The following is a 20,417-nucleotide window of genomic DNA, read 5'->3' as shown; positions in this document are numbered from 1 at the left end:
AGGGACTGATGGAGATACTCATCATGCCTCTGATGACAATGGTATCTTTAAATTGGCGGCATTAATAACCAAAATACTTATTCTTTAAGCATTTTGTGTTTTCTGGTCGTTATCTCCTTTGTCAGCAAGGTCAAACATCCCTTTGTGTTTAGTAAAGTGACTACCAGATTCTTTGGTATGCCAAATATTTCACAAGAGTAATGTAATTTCAGCTTACATTGTGAGTGGGCTAAGATGTCAAGGTCATCAAAGATACCAGGTACTTATGTCTAGTGCTAAAAAGGAGTTTTTGTAGATAATCAGTAATGACCTAGTAGCATTGATTCTGTTGTTTATTTCAGCTACTTGCATGAACTCTTATGAGCTGTTGTACTTTGTTTTTTTGATAATGTAAATCTGTTACCATTACTTAGCAGGGAATTAAAATTTGTTTTGATAATAAGTACGAAATGGTGGCTTAATCCAGGTGTCAAAATAACATGGAAATCAAGTATTTTCAAATGTTGTGAAGCTGAAATTTTAAAAATGCTGGGAACATTCAGAGGGTCTTTGATCTAAAACTTCTGGTCTGTTTCTCTTTCCGCAGTACTGCCTGCATAATACTGTAATAGCAATGTAAATTGCTGTGAATCTTAGGTAGCTTATTTTAATTCTGAGGGTAGATAATTGACAAAGTCATTTTATCAAGTTCAAGTTTATTGTCATTCAATGGAACTCATGTATACCACCAAACAAATGTTCCTCTGGGCCAAGGTGCACAACATATATATCTCACAAACAAAGCACACATTGTAATATTACAAGTACAGTGTATTTACAAATAATACACTCATTTACAACAAAAGTTAAAAAGTAAATTGTATAACACTTCATGCATGATCAGACCTGGGTGGTGGCAGGAAGTTTCAGTAGTCAATCGCTTGGGGGAAGAAGCCGTTTCCCATCCTAACAGTTCTTGTCCTAATGCTATAATACCTCCTGCATGATGGAGTGGGAATGTGGTCAAAGAAATATGACAGAAGCCTACTCTGCCATAGGTTACTTCAATTTGCCTTAATACTCTGCCTTAGGTTCCCGCTATTCACAACACAGGGTTAATGACAGTGACATGAAACTTACAGGTGAAACATGGATATAATTACTCAGAAATTTTATGGCAAGTCCTTGTTGTGAAGGTCATCATTTTTACTGAGTAAATAGAGCCCATATTTTGTTCAAGTAATAATGCAAGTTCTAGCTATTCTTGACAAAATTAGCAGTTTGTGTAGGCTAATGTTCCTGCATGGATCTTTTGCTTTCAGATGTCACATTACTGTACTCTGAAAATTAATATACAAAACTTTTTGCTGTACAGTGCCACTGAGAGGAGTTTCTTTACACAACTATAAGCATTTTACTATATTCCTTTTTTTATTTTCCCATTAATTTATCACACATTTATCCTATATTAACCATTACCCTCCAGTGTATAAACTAAGAGGTACATTCCAGTTTTAATTCTAAAGGATAAAACAGTTAATATGTACAGCTTCTAGAAAAAGAGCAATATAACTTATATAAGGATATGTACAAAGCATTGGACTTATCTGCATTTTATTATTGGTATTTGTTGATTATTGTCACCTATACCACACAGATCCAAAAATTTAATCGCATAGTGCATAAATGCAACAGAACACAACTGCTGTTTAAAATTGATAAAAGATTGAAGGAATCAGCCAAACCTTCCAGTGTGTATCATGATTAAGCACCTTAAGCATGGAGAACATAGAAAGGCAAGTGCAATCATTGTGAATACAACATTTGATTCCTGCTTTGTCAAGTTTATTAATTTATGTGCAATTAATATGTGTTAAGTCCTGCAAAAGAAATTGGATCTGGGACAAGTTCTCCATCTATATCAGTTAGTGTTCATGAATTTACTTCCAGCTTAACAAGGGGTTCACTTAGGGGACAGCTTAACACTGAACTCTGGGGATGCAGTAATTCCGGAGACTGTTGTTTATTTTTGAGGATTCTGTTTTGTAACAATGTAAGGATGCTTTAGTGGTGATACATTGGGCTTCCAAGAAGTTTAGCAACAGTAGGATAGGTTTTCTTGCTTGAGTCAGAAAATGAGGAGTGAAATGGTTCTGTCCTGAATGTCCTAAATCTAAGCAGTATCCTGGCAACAATCTTATGAAGAATATATTTGGACACCAAGACTATCAAAGCTAGTGTTACAGATTTGTTGCAGGTAGAGTTCCAGGAATAGGCTTGACCTTGGATTGGTTTAGTGGTCACAATCATCTAAAATTTCGAAGCTCTGGCTCATTCCAGGTGATGATGACTGATATCTGTCAGGTGCAATAGTTTGCAGCTCTGCGCTCAAGCTGTGGCCAAATTCAATTCCTTCTCCTTTGGTGGAGAATATCTGGTAGTGTGTATCCTGGACTTGCCTTATTTCAGTGAATGATAGACCGCATATGGTACTGAGGGTTCAATATTCGAATTCACAAATGTTTGCCTGTTGAAAATGCAAATTCTATGTAACTACAGCACCGAGGTAAACTCAGCAGGGTCCCCATGCAAAGCCATTCTAGTGCTTGTTTACACACCAATTAAATTACTTAGCCATATATAAATGGATGAAGGTACCACCTAGTGTTTTAATGAGGTATATCAAATATATGGTCTCAGAATTAATTCAAAATCTTTGCTGTGTTTTATCTCAGAGTTGGATGTGTAGATGTTTCAGTGTGCCTGGGCCAGTGAATATGGTTTATGGATCTTAATTTCACTTTCACCTTGAGTGTCTGCAGGAGATTGATGGGTGAGAACAAGAATCAGAGTAGGTTGTGAAGAAATTCCTAGTCAAATATCCTTCAACACGTGGAGAGTACTAGCAAAACTTGGTGTAGAATTTGTAATTGGTCCCTTTTGTGAAGGGTGTCTGCATAGGGAAGTTGAATCCTACTTCTGAAACTTATTCTTTTTACTTTGATAAATCAGATTTTCAGACACAAAATAAAAGCAGAGATAACACTCCAATATTATACAGTACCTTTCAAGCTATCCCTTGCTATTTCACTGAAAATAAAATTATTTTAAGTATAGTCACTGTTGCAAAGTAGGAAGCAATCACTGTTGTGCATTACAAGCCACCACAAATATCCCAGTGTGATAATGACCTCATCCTTTTTTTGCCTGAAATATTGATGGAACGATAAATATTGGCCTCAGAGAAACCTCCCTGTCCTTCCCCAGAACAATACTATGGGGAGATTTACATCATCCTGAAACATCATACAGAGACTGAACATGAAATGTCATCGTCAGCTTAAATCGCCTGCTGCAAAGCTGTTCTTGAACCTTCAATCTTCTGACTCAAAGGCAAGATGCTGAGATGTACAATCGACAAGTAGTATGTTTACCACACTAAGACCAATCTCTGCCATGACTTTCACTTCATTTTTGCATTTAAAATTAGATTTCAAAAATATATATAGCAGAGAAATGCATAAAACTTATGGTTAGAAATAAAACAATTCTGTATATTAATAGAATTGTTTGTTCACATTTGATAAACATTTTAAATCAAGATAATCTCTTCTTGATTATTTTCATTCATGAGATTAATTATATAGAGTAATTATGTGGATAGTTCTGTTATACAATTTGAGGATTCAAAGACCCATTTAAAATTATTTAATATCTTTATTTTAATTAGAGAATTACTATAATCTATTAATGGCAAAGTTTATAGTTTACAAATACTATAACTGAATAATGTAGGAGGGTAAAAATTGTTATTTTTTGAGATTCTATTGCTTTATAACTAAAACAAAAAGTTAAAGTGCTGAAAATATTATAATATGAGGCAGTATCAATAATGTTGATAGGCCAATGGGCTGAAGCATCAATTCTGTTTCCCTCTCCATAGATACTGCCAACCCTGTAATTTGTTTTTATTTTGTTTCGGTTATTGTTGATTATTTTTCTATGAAACTACTGAAAGCATTTCCCCACAATAATGGTAATTCTGTTTTTATTACATGAAAAGTGCACGTGATTTTAAAAAAAAACATCACTGAACTTGTGATATTAATTTGTGACATCCACTGATTGGTCTCGGCTGCCCTGACTAACTTCCGACAGAGAGCGAGAGAGAAAGCTTTTGTTAACAATACATTTAAGATAATTGATCTTACCTTCCTATTTTATATGAATTATAAGAATAGCTCCCACTCCCATCCTCTGTTCCAGAAATATTCCACCCGTCTCTAATTTCCTGCCTAGGGTTTTCAGGGGGGAGGGGGAGAAGAGAAAGAGAGGAAGCAGTAGAGATCATCCTATCGTTATACATTCTATTGGGCATCTCAGCTCGGTGCATTACACTGGGACTGCTCCCCTGATTATTGCATTGTATCGAGTGCACTCTATCACGCTCCATTCTTTCTGAGTCCACCTTCCTGGGGAATTACCTCATTCACTGTGGCCCTTACAGATTGCCGGCTTCCATACTTCGTTGAGTCTTGTTCTAATGTCACTGGGCTATTACTGTTTTTGTACTCTGCCGAGTTCTGATCTGCAGCAAAGGATTCCTGTGCGCTTCCAGGAATGATTTATCTCCTTACATCAGGTGATAGACCCTGTTTCATCACCTCTTCGTACAACGCTGCCCCGACCCGTGTGCAGGCCGCTTTGTCCCCCGCCCCTGACCGGGGGCCGCGCGCCATGTTCCGGTGCCCGGACTCCACCCGGAGCCGATTGATCGGTGCACACAGGAAGATGGTGGCCCACAGGGAAGCAGGAAGCGGCGGCGGCATCGGGATAGGGGGAGAGATCCAAGGTTTCGGTCCTTATAATCTCTCAACCATTGTCTGCGATTGGCTCCCCCCTTGGGGGATCGGGCCGGTGTTACATGCCATGTCGCTTCGCTATCGCGCCCCGGGTGTCAGCGTTCGCCCCGCCGGGTGTAACCGCAGCGGGAGCTGGGTGGAAACCTGGCCAGGAGAACGGGGCCTGTTGCCGGGTCCTCCCGCCGTCCCAGGCCCGGCGGAAGTCACGGGAAACTCCTAGAGCTGTCGCCGGATTATTCTCCTGTTTTGTTGTTCTTTTTAAATTTTATTTTGTTTTAATTGCCTTGTGTTTGCAGATTGCCGGCGACAACCTGTCTCGTTTTCTAAGCAACACAGTCTCCGAGTGTGCGGCAGGTCCGGCGAGCAGCGGCTGGTAAGGGAAACAAAACGTCGCTTGTCACTGTTTCCGCAGTGGAGGCTTCGCAAATTGTAACGGCTCCGAGAGGAGGTTGATTTGCGGTCCTGCCGTGGAATGCCATGGGTGTTGCAATTTGCACGCGGAGTTCCTACTGAGCAACAAAACAATTTACTAGTCTCTGGGTGAGGGTGATATTAGATCGATCGCTCTGCTTTTCCTGTGTATTTAACTCAGTTGTGCGTTTATGCTTAGAAATAATTCCTTTACGAAGTAGGAGCAGGTTTCCGTGCAAAAGATCGTCTTGTGTACGGTTGTGCAACAGTTGATTGGTTGTTGCCTATCATTTTCGTTTTCTGTCACAGTAAGTGGCTTTTAATTCATTTGTGTGATGTGGGCAGTACTGGCAAGTTCATCTGGACGTCCTTGAGAGGGTTTGAGCTGGCGTCTTGATTAACTGCAGTCTGTGTATTCAGACTTAGTATATTGCCACATACATGGTGCAGTGACAGTCTGTGAATCTTGTAGAGTAAACAAACAGTGAAGCTGTTAAATAGAGAACTTCGAGATTTTGACGGAGTGACTGCGGAGTGGAAGGCGATTAACAACTTAAGTCAGGAGGGTAGCTGGTAGTGGAACTGGAGGAGACTATACTCCCAAGTATTCATGTTCCTGCAGAGTGAAGTGAGTTTGGGAGAAATCTTAGGCAAGTTGTTGCTGTGTGCATTGTTGATGGCCCGCACCGTGATTCAGGGTAATGAATGGAGTAGTGTTGCTCAAGTGGGCTGCTGTGCCTTAGTTAAATCGAGCTACTTCATCACTATTCTAGGCAACGGAGAAAATCTGTTATGATACTTACACCTTGTGCAAGTTGAGAAGGCTTTGTGGAGTTTGTTGGTGAGTTGTGTTTAGAAAAATAACTTTCTACAATTTTTATGTACCCGGGCCAGTTAAGTTTCTTGTCAGTTATAATGCCTGGATTGCTGATGTTGCTCATATCAAAGCAAAGAGATTAAGTTCTCTCTTACTGGAGTTGGTCATTGCATAGTGCTTTGTGACACACATTTCTTGCCATTGTTTATTCATTGTCTAATTATTATAAGCTATTTTCCAAGACTATGGATCATCTTTGGAATTGCAAATGGAATTGAGCAATGCGTGCAGATGTTGGAGAGCTCATGCAAAGATGCCCTGTGACTGAGAGGAGTTGGCCACAACACAGTCTATCTTATTTTTGTTGGCTATGATCCAGCTGGTGGCAAATTTTTATATTTCCTTGTTCTCATTAGCTGTTTTACCAGGCCTCCTTGGTGCCACATGCTCTGCCAAAGGTTGTCACTGTCAATATGCCTCTGGAATTCAGCCCTTTAGATTTGGGCTTAAGGAGGCTGGAGGCAAATGGTCTCGGCAGATCCTGAACAGTATTAATTTGTTGACATTGAAGATGAACTGAAAGGTGATATCTGTTCTATCTTTTGATGCAGGATATAACTTTGACCATTTTCCACGTTTTTCTCTTATGATTAAACTTTACTCAAATAGCTTAGCTATTCATGGCTTGTTTTGTAGACTGCTTTCACTTCTACAAGTGGAATATTGCTGGACCACTTCTTGGTAAGAAATGGAATAGATTGAGTCGATTCAAGAATCCTTTCTGTCAATCTTACAGAGCATGGGCATCCATGTACCTACAATGTGATTTGTGGTTGAATTCCCACATTTCTCCCTGTGCCCGCGTGGCTTTCCCTGGGTGCTCTGGTTTCCTCCCACGTACCTAAGACATGGATTCGTTAGTTGTGGGCATGCTATGTTGACACTGTAAGCATGCAGTACTTGTCAGCTGCTCTCAGCACATCCTCAGATAGTGTTGGTTGTTGACACAAATGACCCTTTTCACTGCATGTTTTGATGTCCATGTGAAATAGAAAGTTAATTTTATAATCTTATCTAACGTCATTCTTTGGCTGCCTATCGATTTTCGGTGTTGACTGAGGCCTGGGTAAGGTTGTATGGAAGACTGGCAGTTGCCCATGCTGCAAGTCTCCCCTCTTCACGGCCCATACAGCTTGGCATCGGTGTCGTCGCAGAGCATTGTGTGGTTAAGTGCCTTCCTCAGCTGAAGCTCGAGCTAGCGACCTTCAGATCACTAGACTGATGCCTTAACCACTTGGCCACGTATAATGATTATACAAAACTATGAAAATGTAACTTTGTTCCTGACAGTAGTATTTAATTTCCAGTATGGTTGATACTGGCACGTAATAATAAATAGAATTACTGCTGCCAGAATAGGAAAAAAGAATAACTAAATTTAAGTTCTGGAAATGGATGTTTATCTTTGTTAAATGTTCCTTCAGTGAAGTTTAGGGTTCTTTAGAAATATGTTCTACCAGTTGGACTAATCATGTCTGGAAAACGAGTTAGGGTGCCGATAATCTTAAACTTCAGTCTTTTTGGTTCTCCTAGTGGAGTGTTAAGGTGAAATCTTGATGGGTCATAGAGTTGGTATTTTTGGCTCTGATCTTGTCTTTTTTGCATATTTACTGAACTTAGCCATAACAGTTCAAGAAGACTCCTCCTTGTCCACCATCGCTCCAGGCTGAACGTTGCAGGCTTGCAGTGCTTTGATTGATCCATTGATTGTGGGATTGCTCAGCTCTACCTTAGCTTCTGTTATTTGTTTCCAATTCCGAGTTGTAGCAAGCATATAATTTTAAATGATGCCTGATACTGATACATAGTGCACCACTACCTCCTGGATCGCCTGTTTTTAGCTAGTGGATCCATTCTGAATCTAACCTATTTAGCATGGTGGTGCTATCATACAATGCGATTAAGGATATCCCTCATGTGCTGGCCGTGTATTGTCTCCAAAATGGACGGTTGGGTCTGTGGTGGGTGGATTGGCAATTAAGAAATTGGAGCAGATTCTCCCTACTGCTATTTTTTTTTTAAAAAAATAAAATTTTCATGTTGTTTTAAGGTATTGATTGCACATGCTTGTGCATGCAAGAGTTTAATTGTGCATGTGCACAGAACTTGCTGTCAGTTTTACAGAGCAATGATGTTGTGGTACTGACATTTCTACAATTTCTCATACATTTATGCATGCTGTTCTTGCGAGCTACAGGCTACTTAAAACTATGAAAACCTTTAACCCTCTATAGCAGTAAGTTGAATTAGAAACAAACTAGATCCCATAAATTTGAGTTCTGAAATAAGATTTTTAAAATTTTTGAAATGTTTGTTCATAATTAGGTTGTGCTCTATTGTTATGTATACGGCATAGTTTTATTATGAGTGTATCGCAGCAGAGTTCAATTGACTAATTTTATGTGGAAGACAGGTTAAGATGCAGGTACTATAAAACTTCAGTCTTTTTGGTGATATGAAGTTTTTAATCATTTGTTTTTTTTTTAAATTAAATTTACAACTTGCATCAAAGTGGCACATACATTGATATCATGTAATCCCTTTGATATCTCTGCCCTGTCCCCTTCACCAAACAACCAATGATAAATACTAAAGTTTTGAGGGATGCATATTTTATTGATTGTGAATAAATTGTGCTTTCATTCAGAGAAGATGGGAAGCGCTAATGTAAATCTACTGAGTGGAATTAAAGTAGCTTGGCAAGTATATCATCTAACTACCAGAACAAAGATCCCCCTTTCCTCTTCCACTCCTTGCTGAGGTACATTTTCTCACTTAGATTGACCTAAATGGTCATTGTTTAAACAGATACAAATTTTATGCATTGATGTGCATTTCCCTGTGACCTTGTCACAACGTGTCATCAAGAACTTAATGTCTGCCGTGGGGGTTAAGGGAGGGACTTTGCTTGCTTTTACATAGCATTGAATTTCCACAGGTTAATTTGTAGAATTTTGATCTTTTATTTCTGATGTGTGATTCTAAAAAGGTTTAATATTCAACAGTAAACTTTGTCTGAAATTTTAATTACAATTTCCATAATTTGTAACTGAAAGCCTCCTGATAAGAGATTGAAAGATGTTGGTGTTCAGGAGGACTTGAGTGTCCTGAAAGTTAACATAGAGTTCAAAAGCAATTAGGGTCAATAGCATATTGGCCTTACTAGTAAGAAGGTTCAATAAAAAAATACAGATGGTTTGCTTCAATTATATAGAGGTCTGCTGAGATAATATTTGGAATACTGTGTACAGATCTGATCTTGTCACTTAAAGTGGGATATACGTGGTGGAGGGAGCACAGCAAGGACTCAGCAGATTAATTTTTGGGGAACTAAGTTTGCTGTACAGGAGAAATTCAGTAGATGTACCTTTTCTCTCTTGCACTGAGAAGGGGATGCTGTCATTGAAATGTACAACATTCTCACAGGAATTAACAGGGTAGATGCAGAGTAGATGTTTCTCTTGTCTTCGCCATTTTGAGTCAATGATCACAGGTCTCTAAATAAAGGGTTAGCCATTTGGGCAATGAGGATATCCAGCTATCGCCCCCTGTCATTCAGTTCATTACCATCACTATATTGTGAGTAACTGAACTGGAGTAGTCTCATACAGTGTGCGGCTGTGAGAGCAGGTCAGGGGGTAGGAATTCTGTGGTGAGTAACTCCCAAAACCTGCCCACCATCTTAGGCTCAAGCCAGGGTTGTGATGAAATACTCTTCATTTTCCTGAATGAGTACAGCTTCAGCAACACTCATACAGGGCATAGCAGCCCACTTGATAACAGCCCACCCATAACTGTTCACTCACTGCACAGGAGCGTTAGCTTGCGTCGTTCACAGATGCACTGCAGCAGCTTGCCAAGATTCCTTTGACAGCACCTTCCAAGCCTATGACCTTCTCGAGTAATTAGTGATTGGTAATTAAGTTTCAGTTTATTGTCATTCAACCATACACGTGTATATAGCTAAATGTTTCCTCTGGGGCCAAGTTGCAAGACACAGTACATATAATCACACACAGCACATATGGTTATGATCAAGCACATACAGTCACAAAATAATATTAGCTCAAGTCCCTGAGCGGCCCGGCCTGAAGATTGACATAAAGTGTGAGGTGCATGTTTATGTAAGACAGTGTAATCTTTCCAGCACTATTATAATAATATTAATAGTATAACTATTTGAAAGCAAGAAAAGATGGGAAAGTGACCGGTGCAGGATTAGAGTGTGTCTGAGAATTTGGCGGGGTGTTGGTAGGTATGGCAGGGAATTCAGGGAATTGAGTGTGACTGAGTTGGGGGTATGGCAGGGAATTCAGGGACTTGAGTGTGTGAGTTGGGGGTATGGCAGGGAATTCAGGGACTTGAGTATATGAGTTGGGGGGGTATGGCAGTCAGGGATTAGAATGTGTCTGTGAGTTGGGGGGTATGGCAGGGAATTCAGGGAATTGAGTGTGACTGAGTTGGGGGTATGGCAGGGAATTCAGGGACTTGAGTATATGAGTTGGGGGGGTATGGCAGTCAGGGATTAGAATGTGTCTGTGAGTTGGGGGGTATGGCAGGGAATTCAGGGATTTGAGTATGTGAGTTGGGGTATGGCAGAGAATTCAGAGATTTGAGTATGTGAGTTGGGGGGGTACGGCAGTCAGGGATTAGATTGTGTCTGTGAGTTGGGGGGGTATGGCAGGGAATTCAGGGATTTGAGTGTGTCTGTGAGTTGGGGGGGGGTATGGCGGGGAATTCAGAAATTTGAGTATGTGAGTTGGGGTATGGCAGGGAATTCAGAGATTTGAGTATGTGAGTTGGGGGGGTATGGCAGTCAGGGATTTGACTGTGTCTGTGAGTTGGGGGTGATGGCAGGGAATTCAGGGATTTGAGTGTGTCTGTGAGTTGGCGGGGTATGGCAGGGAATTCAGGGATTTGAGTGTCTGTGAGTTGGGGTATGGCGGGGAATTCAGGGATTTGACTGTGTCTGTGAGTTGGGGGTGATGGCAGGGAACTCAGGGATTTGAGTATGTATGTGAGTTGGGGTATGACAGGGAATTCAGGTATTTGAGTATGTGAGTTAGGATATGGCAGGGCATTCAGGGATTTGGGTATGTGAGTTGGTGGGGTACGGCAGTCAGGGATTTGAGTGTGTCTGTGAGTTAGGGGGGTATGACAGGGCATTTAGACAAACTGTATGCTGAGTGGTAGCAGGGTAATAATAAGTTCATCTGGGGGAAGAAGCTGGCTTAGCTTGTGTAGCTTATGTCCTTTAAATGAAATAAAACAAATATAAATATTCCTTCACTCAGAATCTTGGAAAGCTTGCCCAAGAGGGTTTTGGAGCACAGTTGATTAGTATATTCAAATTGGAGACTGATAGATTTTTAGATACCAAGGGATATGAAATTAGTACAGGAAAGTGCCACTGAGCTAAGAGATCTGCCATGATCTTACTGAATGCTGGAAGATTCATGGGGGCCGAATGACCTACTGTCCTATTAATAGTGTTCTGAAATGTCACATTCTCTGGAGAATTCATTTTCCAGCTTTGACCACCTAGCAGCTGTTTTTGTTGTGATTAGGTCAACCCAGTTTATTCTTAAATGTGTCAATTCAGTTTTTTTTTTGCATTCTGATAAAGAACCCTTAATTTTGTTAGCACCTGTATGTGTACTTTCAAATTGGATTCTCTTCAACTTTGAATTTTAATTTGAGTGCAAGTTATTCTTCCACTACAATGAAGACTGACAAAACCAAATTGAGTTTCAGATTTCAGAATCTGATATGATGCACAAAATTGTTATCTAGTTAAATCAATTAGTTTGACTATCTTCAGTGATTTATGTTTTTAAAATCGAAAGGAATTTAGTATGCAACAATGAGCATGTTTGTGTACCTGAAGTTTAGAATAGATCAGTCTATTGAATGGTATCATTCTGAACATCTTTAAAGTTTATTGGTATTTCATTTTAATTGATTTCTCAATATTTCAGTACTTGAAATGTATGTAGTAAGCATTGAGTATAGAGAGCATTATTGCTCCATTGTTTAAGTGGGGGAGTGGGAAACTATGAAAATTATAGGTAGTTTAATTTTGTTGTAAATGTAGTGTTGTAGGAAAATGGCTAATATCAAAGTCCAAAGTAAAAATTATCAGAGTACATACATGTCACCATATACAGCACTGAGATTCTTTTGTGGGCATACTGAGCAAATCTACAGAGCAGTAACTGTAAACAGGATCAATGAACAACATTTGTACAAATGAAAATATAAATAAATAGCAATAAATAGCGAGTATGAAATAACATGATAAGGAGTCCTTAAAGTGAGCATGGCCTGGATGGTGAGGATCTTTGATGGATCCCAGACATCCTTGGAATCAGAACTCTGTGGAGGCCATATCATCTGTGCAGAGCTCCTCGTTCTTTTCGGTAAAGGTAGTTCTTCATGACCTTGGCCATTGTCCTGCTGCAGAATTAAGTTGGGACTGATCAGGCATCAGTTTGATGTATCTCTCATCTGCTGCAATCAGCTTGCATGGCCAACCATTGTGTTTCTGGTCCACAACCTTGCCTGTTTCGTTATGCTTCTTCAGACAAGTTTGCTCAGCACATCTTGAAACCCCTGTTTGCTGCAAAATTGCTGATGCAGGATGACACTGTGTGTCCTGTTGCTGTGCTCACTTTTGCCATGGTGTAAGAATTGATGATTTGATGGTTAAACTGTCACATCTGCTAGACCCTCACCTTCTAGTTTGGTTGTCCTTCACCCAGTTTGATTCCTTCTATGCTTGTTTCTGTTTCAGTTCATCAGTTCAGTTCATTCAACTCTTTATTATTGATCTGTTTGTTATCTTTGTTTAATCATACACTGGGCTATAGACCTACAAAGTAATCAAGTTTTTATTTGAAAAGTGGTCTATTACTTAACATGTTACTTTCTTTAACAGAATACAAAAAAAAATTCGCTGTAACAATGAATTTTTTGGAAAATGAATGTTTGGAAATATAAAACTTGCTCTTTTCTTGTGACACACATACTGAAGAAAAATCTAGGGTGCCTAAGACTTTTGCAGAGTACTGTACTTATGGTTCATCAGATCAATTTCTAGGAAGCAGACTGGGCATGTTTATTCTTAAGTTTGGAAGAATGAGTGATGATTTTGTGGAAAAGTTCCAGATTTATACAGGGCTGTACAGTACAGATGTAGAGTTGAAATTAAAGGAAAAGCTTTTGAAAATCTGGAACAGAAAACAGAAAGTACTGGAAGTGCTCAGTGGGTCATGCAGCATTAGAAAGTTGAAGATTCTTCATCAGAAAGGGAGAAAATCAGATCAGTTTTAAGTTGCAGAGAAGTGTGTGCGCGTGTGCGCGCATGCGCGCAGCATTGATGTTTTGCCTGGCTTTTCTGTTGAGACAGAAAGAAACTTCTTACCCAACAACTAGTGAGTCTACGGACCTCTCATCCCAAGAAGGCTGTGAGGATTCAGGTTGTGAATGTATTTAAGGCAGAGATCAATTTACATATTACAGGAATCAAAGATCAGTGCAGAAAATGGGGCTGAGGTAAAAGATCAGCTGCGTTCTCAATGAAGTAGCAGGCATGAAAGCTGAATGGTCTGCATCTGTTTCCATTTCTTATTTGTTCTGAGTAATTTTTTTCATTCCATTTTTGGTTCATTTTTGGCTATTTTATATTTATAACTCTTGATTTTGGATTCCAAAATCTGCAGATATCCCAGTAGATGACCTTTTGAGATCAAAGTAAGAAAAGAATTTGCATTTTTGAAGTGCCTTGCAAAAAGTTATATCTTGGAGGATTAAATGTTGGCAAGAGTATCAGGGAAATTTTATTTCTTTATATTTCTTCTGAAATTCAAATGCTGGTATGTCACCTGATGAAATGTGTGAAAACAGCGCTACTTATGGTACAGTGTGTAGTGATCAAACAGAAGTCACTACAGAATACAATGTTACTTCTGCAAAATGTAAATTGAACAGTAGGAATTTGAAATTTGGGAAAGTTAGCATAGAAATCTAGCGTAGAATGGAAAAAAGGTGCTTCTCTCAATATGTTGTAGTACAAAGATAGAAGTTTTAAACAATACATTGTTCCATCTGAGTAAAAAATTATGTCATAATAATTAGCCTTACCAATGTCATGTACAACTGCAGCAATACTTTCCTATTCAGGAGAAGCTCCTTTGGGAACCTTGGACAACTCCCTTCCATATGGTGTTTACTTTGCTGCCCATTGCTTCCAGCCAAGCTGAGTCCATTATCTATCTACTCCACCCATATCAGTACTCGGCATGTACTAATACCTTATTTGACGTATAAATCTGTAGAATAGATCATAAGACTATAAGATATTGAAGCAGAAAGCAGGTCATTCGGCCTGGTAGGGCACAGTTGGAAATTGGTAAGTGTGATGTTGTGAGAATAACAGAGACATGGCTTCAAGTGGACAGGGCCTGGGAAATGAATATTCAAGGGTATACGTCCTATCGAAAGGACAGACTGATGGGCAGAGGGGGTGGGGTGGCTCTGTTGGTGAGGAATGATATTCAGTCCCTTGCGAGGGGGGACATAGAATCAGGAGACGTAGAGCCAGTATGGATAGAACTGAGAAATTCTAAGGGTAGATAGACCCTAATGGGAGTTATCTACAGGCCCCCAAACAGTAGTCTGGATGTAGGGTGTAAGTTGAATCAAGAGTTAAAATTGGCATGTCGCAAAGGTAATGCTACAGTTGTTATGGGGAACTTCAACATGCAGGTAGACTGGAGGAATCAGGTTGGTACTGGACCCCAAGAAAGAGAGTTTGTGGAGTCCCTCCGAGATGGATTCTTAGAACAGCTTGTGCTGGAGCCTACCAGAGAGAACGCAATTCTAGATCTAGTGTTGTGCAATGAACCGGATTTGATCAGGGACCTGGAGGTAAAGGAGCCATTAGGAGGTAGTGGCCATAATATGATAAGTTTTAATCTACAATTTGAGAGGGAGAAGGGAAACTCAGAAGTGTCAGTATTACAGTTGAACAAAGGGAACTATGGTGCTATGAGGGAGGAGCTGGCCAAAGTTCAATGGAGCAATACCCTAGCAGGGATGGCAGTGGAACAGCAATGGCAAGAGTTTCTGGGAATAATGCGGAAGGTGCAGGATCAGTTCGTTCCAAAGAGGAAGAAAGATCCTAAGGGGAGTAAGGGAAGGCTGTGGCTGACAAGGGAAGTAATGGACAGTATAAAAATAAAAGAGAATAAGTATAACATAGCAAAGACGAGTGGGAAGACGGAGGATTGGGAAACTTTTAAAGAGAAACAGAAGGTAACTAAAAAGGCAATACGCGGAGAAGAAATGAGGTACGAAGGTAAACTAGCCAGGAATATAAAGGAAGATAGTAAAAGTTTTTTTAGGTATGTGAAAAAGAAAAAAATAGTTAAGACCAAAATTGGGCCCTTGAAGCCAGAAGCAGGTGAATTTATTATGGGGAACAAGGAAATGGCAGACGAGTTGAACAGGTACTTTGGATCTGTCTTCACTAGGGAAGACATAAACAATCTCCCAGATGTAATAGTGGCCAAAGGACCTAGGGTAATGGATGAGTTGAAGGAAATTTATATTAGGCAGGAAATGATGTTGGATAGGCTGTTGGGTCTGAAGGCTGATAAGTCCCCAGGACCTGATGGTCTGCATCCCAGGGTACTTAAGGAGGTGGCTTTAGAAATCGTGGACGCATTGGTAATCATTTTCCAATGTTCTATAGATTCAGGATCAGTTCCTGTGGATTGGAGGGTGGCTAATGTTGTCCCTCTCTTCAAGAAGGGAGGAAGAGAGAAAAGGGGGAACTATAGACTGGTTAGCCTGATGTCGGTGGTGGGAAAGATGCTGGAGTCAATTATAAAAGATGAAATTATAAAAGATGAATAGTAGTAACAGGATTGGTCTGAGTCAGCATGGATTTATGAAGGGGAAATCGTGCTTGACTAATCTTCTGGAATTTTTTGAGGATGTAACTATGAAAATGGACAAGGGAGAGCCAGTGGATGTAGTGTACCTGGACTTTCAGAAAGCCTTTGGTAAAGTCCCACATAGGAGATTAGTGGGCAAAATTAGGACACATGGTATTGGGTGCAGAGTACTGACATGGATTGAAAATTGGCTGGCTGACAGAAAACAAAGAGTAGCGAGTTAACGGGTCCCTTTCGGAATGGCAGGTGGTGACCAGTGGGGTACCGTAGGGTTCAGTGCTGGGACCGCAGCTGTTTACAATATATATTAATGATTTAGATGAGGGAATTAAAAGTAACATTAGCAAATTTGCCGATGACACAAAGCTGGGTGACAGTGTGAAATGTGAGGAGGATGTTATGAGGATGCAGGGTGACTTGGACAGGCTGGGTGAGTGGGCAAATGCATGGCAGATGCAGTTTAATGTGGATAAATGTGAGGTTATCCACTTTGGTGGTAAGAACGGAAAGGCAGATTATTATCTAAATGGAGTCAAGTTAGGAAAAGGGGAAGCACAACGAGATCGAGGTGTTCTTGTACATCAGTCACTGAAAGCAAACATGCAAGTACAGCAGGCAGTGAAGAAATCTAATGGCATGCTGGCCTTCATAACGAGGGGAATTGAGTATAAGAGCAAAGAGGTCCTTCTGCAGCTGTACAGGGCCCTGGTGAGACCACACCTGGAGTACTGTGTGCACTTTTGGTCTCCAAATTTGAGGAAGGACATTCTTGCTATTGAGGGAGTGCAGTGTATGTTCACAATGTTAATTCTCGGGATGGCGGGACTGACTTATGTCGAAAGATTGGAGTGACTGGGCTTGTATACTCCGGAATTTAGAAGGCTGAGAGGGGATCTAATTGAAACATATAAGATTATTAAGGGATTGGACACGCTGGAGGCAGGAAGCATGTTCCCGCTGATGGGTGAGTCCAGAACCAGAGGCCACAGTTTAAGAATTAGGGGTAGGCCATTTAGAACGGAGTTGAGGAAAAACTTTTTCACCCAGAGACAAGAAAGAGATTGATAGAGCTCTTAAAGATAGCGGAATCAAAGGTTATGGGGATAAGGCAGGAACTGGATACTGATTGTGGCTGATCAGCCATGATCATAGTGAATGGCGGTGCTGGCTCGAAGGGCCGAATGGCCTACTCCTGCACCTATTGTCTGTTGTCTATTGTCTGCTCCACCATTCAATCATGGGCTGATCCAATTCTTCTACTTATCCCCACTCCCCTGTTTTCACCCCATATCCTTTGATGCCCTGGCTAATCAAGAACCTATCTATCTCTGCCTTAAATACACTCAATGACTTGGCCTCCACAGCCGCTCGTGACAACAAATTCCACAGATTTACCACCTTCTGACTAAAATAATTTCTCCGCATCTCAGTTCTAAAAGGATGTCCTTCAATCTTGAAGTTGTGCCTTCTTGTCCTAGAATCCCCTACCATGGGAAATAACTTCTGAGGTCCCCCCTCATTCTCCTGAACTCCAGGGAATACAGCCCAAGAGCTGCCAGACATTCCTCACACGGTAACCCTTTCAGTCCTGGAATCAAATTTATCTGAGCTGTTGACACAAATTATTTCCTGTACTGAACTTGATTGCCTTTCAATTTTTGGAGTTAGAGACTCTTGATTTGGCTGGTCTTGTTATCAAATGTCCATTGTACCCTTTACTATTTCATGCTTGCATGTTGTTGAGAGGAGCAAATACCTTTGTAGTCAAGTTTTGAATTAGATTCTCAGTGGTTGGGTAATACCTTCTAATTTGATATCCATGAACTTTAGATCTTGATAGTAGAAGCTGATATCTCAGATGTTTTTTGAGCACTTGCATATTAATCATTTCACTATCTGCAGTGTATGCATTTGTGAAGGTCAAAGTAGATTGAAAATTGTTGCAAATTGCTCAGTGCTAACAAATGGACACCTTTCTTTGTGGAATGAGAGTTTATTAGAAACTAGCTGTTATACCTGGCATTGCTCTGGTTATTATGCTAACAGCTGGGATGTTTATATTTACTTCCCTGCAATCAGACTTCAGAACATACTTTGTAAATTAAATCTATATATATTCTTTAAGGGGTTAAAATTATGTGGTTTAACTAAATTATCAATAAGACATGCATGCTGAAAATGTATATGCAAGAATTGCATTTAATGTGCTTATCTTTTAGTAGATCTGTACCTTTTGCACAATGCGTATATTTAGCTGATTTCAATAGCGAAGTACCTCAGAATACAAGATTTTTTAAAAAACAGTATAAAAACATATAAATTACTTTTATAAATATGAGGAAGTCTGCAGATGCTGGAAATCCAAAGCAGCGCACAGAAAATGCTGGAAGAACTTAATTCTGAAGAAGGGTCTCAGTCCAAAAATGTTGACTACTGAGTTCCTCCAGCATTTGTGTAAATTATTTGTATCTCCAGCTCTCAAAACCTTACAATTACTGTGCAGGCTGGGTCTCAAGATTAAGAGGTAACAACTTTTGGTGATTGTATTTGAAAATACACATAGCAGGCACCTGAAATTGCTTGAATTGAAGAAGTAGGTCGGATGGGATAACCGACATTTTCACCAACAGTGTTACCGGTCATTATTGTAGCTTCAATCACGTGATTAAACTCACAATCTTATGCAGTTGCATAGTATTGGTGGATCCAAATTCCTGAATAGCATGCTTAGTTCAAGGTTATGATAGCATGCCGGGTGGTGACAGAATGTAAAAACCCACCAGGAAAATAGAAAGCCTCGTCAATGTCTGTCACACTGTCAATAGATCTATATTGTACAGGTGGTCTGGGAAGCTTGAAAAGGTTTTTATTCATGGCTCGTTTTGTGAAATTTGTTGGTGCTAAACAGCTTTTTAATGCAACAAATGGTAACCCAAATATATTTGAGAAAACAACTTGCCTCATTATGAAATGATATAACAATTCAGCCCAAGTTTTGCATCAAAATCATTCATACTTGGTATCCATGTTAAATTTTCCCATTTTCTAATTTGAATAAATTCATAATAAACTCTCTTAGATGGATTGCCTGTCAAATGTGCTCACATATTAGTTATCAAGTGATTGCTTAACATTTTACTAAATAGTGATGCTTTAATACAGGCTTTGAGGTCATCTGCTTTAGTGTCTCCTGGTAGTATTTGTTGAAGTTTTCCAGTTAGGTTAAAGCCGCAACTCCCATTCATTTAATACTGTATTTGAGGACTTGCAATATTCTATCTAATGCTTGGATGGCTGATTAGTGGGCATTGTATGTTCATCCCAGAGAACAAGTTTAAAATCGTTTAGGATTTCTTTTTCCCTTTGCATTTCCCCAATCAATGTTACTTGTTGGTGTCTCCACATTTAAGGAGTGTTTAAAAGCCCCCAGCACCCCTATCAAGAATGAAATATGATGATGCTGTGGGTTAACAATCATGTTTTTTCTTCAAACTTTATTGCCAGAAGTAAATTAATAAGGAAAGATTTCTCCATTCTACCAGAGGAATCCAAAAACAACCCACTGTTAATGACCAATGTAATAATATTTCTTTGGTATCTTAATAAACTTGGTTCTTTCTCATATCTATTCATTAATTTGTTTTAAACTATAGTTGGTTTCCCCACAGTATCTCGATGCACAGATTTTTAGTTTCTCTTTGTGGTTCAGGTAGACCAAAACTATTTGGGTCAGGCTACTCAAATATTTAGTACCTTTAAAAATAGATCTGAAAAAAAAATTGCCTATTTTCAATAGGAAAATTAAGTTGTCTTTATTTTATAAAATACTTATACTAAATATACTAAATTATACTAAATTTGAGATTTCCAAGTTTATTTTTTGAACAATGCACAAAACACAGTGTTCTATTTTATTGTATGTCTCTAGATTAGGCAGGAACATTTGTTGTGTGAGAATAAGTTGTATGACAGACTCATTAAAAGGATACCAAAAGATTTTTCAGATATTGAAAGAATAAAAGGGAGGTGAGAGTGGATATCGGACTGCTAGTAAAGGAATTCAGTAGGTATTTTGTATCAGCCATTGGCGTGGAAGGCACTGGCAGTGTTGGAGCACAAATGAGTGTAGTTGCTGTTACTAAGGAGAAAGTGCTTGGGAAGCTGCAAGGTCTGGAGATAGTCAAGTCACCTGGAGCAGATGTCACCAGGGTAGCTGAAGAGATTGTAGAGGCCATTAGTAATGATCTTTCAAGAATCACTAGATTCTGGAATGGTTCCAGAGGAGTGGAAAATTGCAAATGTCACTCCACTCTCTAAGAAGGGGGAGAG

General features: G+C 39.6%; 1 protein-coding gene across 10 annotated transcripts in view; it reads left to right on the top strand.

Annotated features, from left to right (window-relative positions):
• Positions 1–20,417, top strand: part of atxn1a (ataxin 1a) — a 310,350-nt gene that overhangs the window by 137,678 nt on the left and 152,255 nt on the right. For 4 of the 10 annotated variants that reach the window (XM_072283639.1, XM_072283638.1, XM_072283637.1 and 1 more), the window contains one exon: positions 5,138–5,214. The exons of 2 other annotated variants lie outside the window; for them this stretch is intronic. The gene's annotated coding sequence lies outside the window, so the exon portion shown is untranslated. Of the gene's footprint in view, positions 1–4,429; positions 4,622–4,725; positions 4,832–5,137; positions 5,215–5,254; positions 5,382–5,483; positions 5,561–20,417 lie in introns of those variants that run through there. 4 more of the 10 variants (XM_072283642.1, XM_072283640.1, XM_072283644.1 and 1 more) reach the window with 4 other exon arrangements.

The sequence above is a fragment of the Mobula birostris genome, chromosome 19, assembly GCF_030028105.1.
Source record: "Mobula birostris isolate sMobBir1 chromosome 19, sMobBir1.hap1, whole genome shotgun sequence".
Lineage (NCBI taxonomy): Eukaryota > Metazoa > Chordata > Chondrichthyes > Myliobatiformes > Myliobatidae > Mobula > Mobula birostris.
This window is presented reverse-complemented; position numbering and strand designations above follow the sequence as displayed.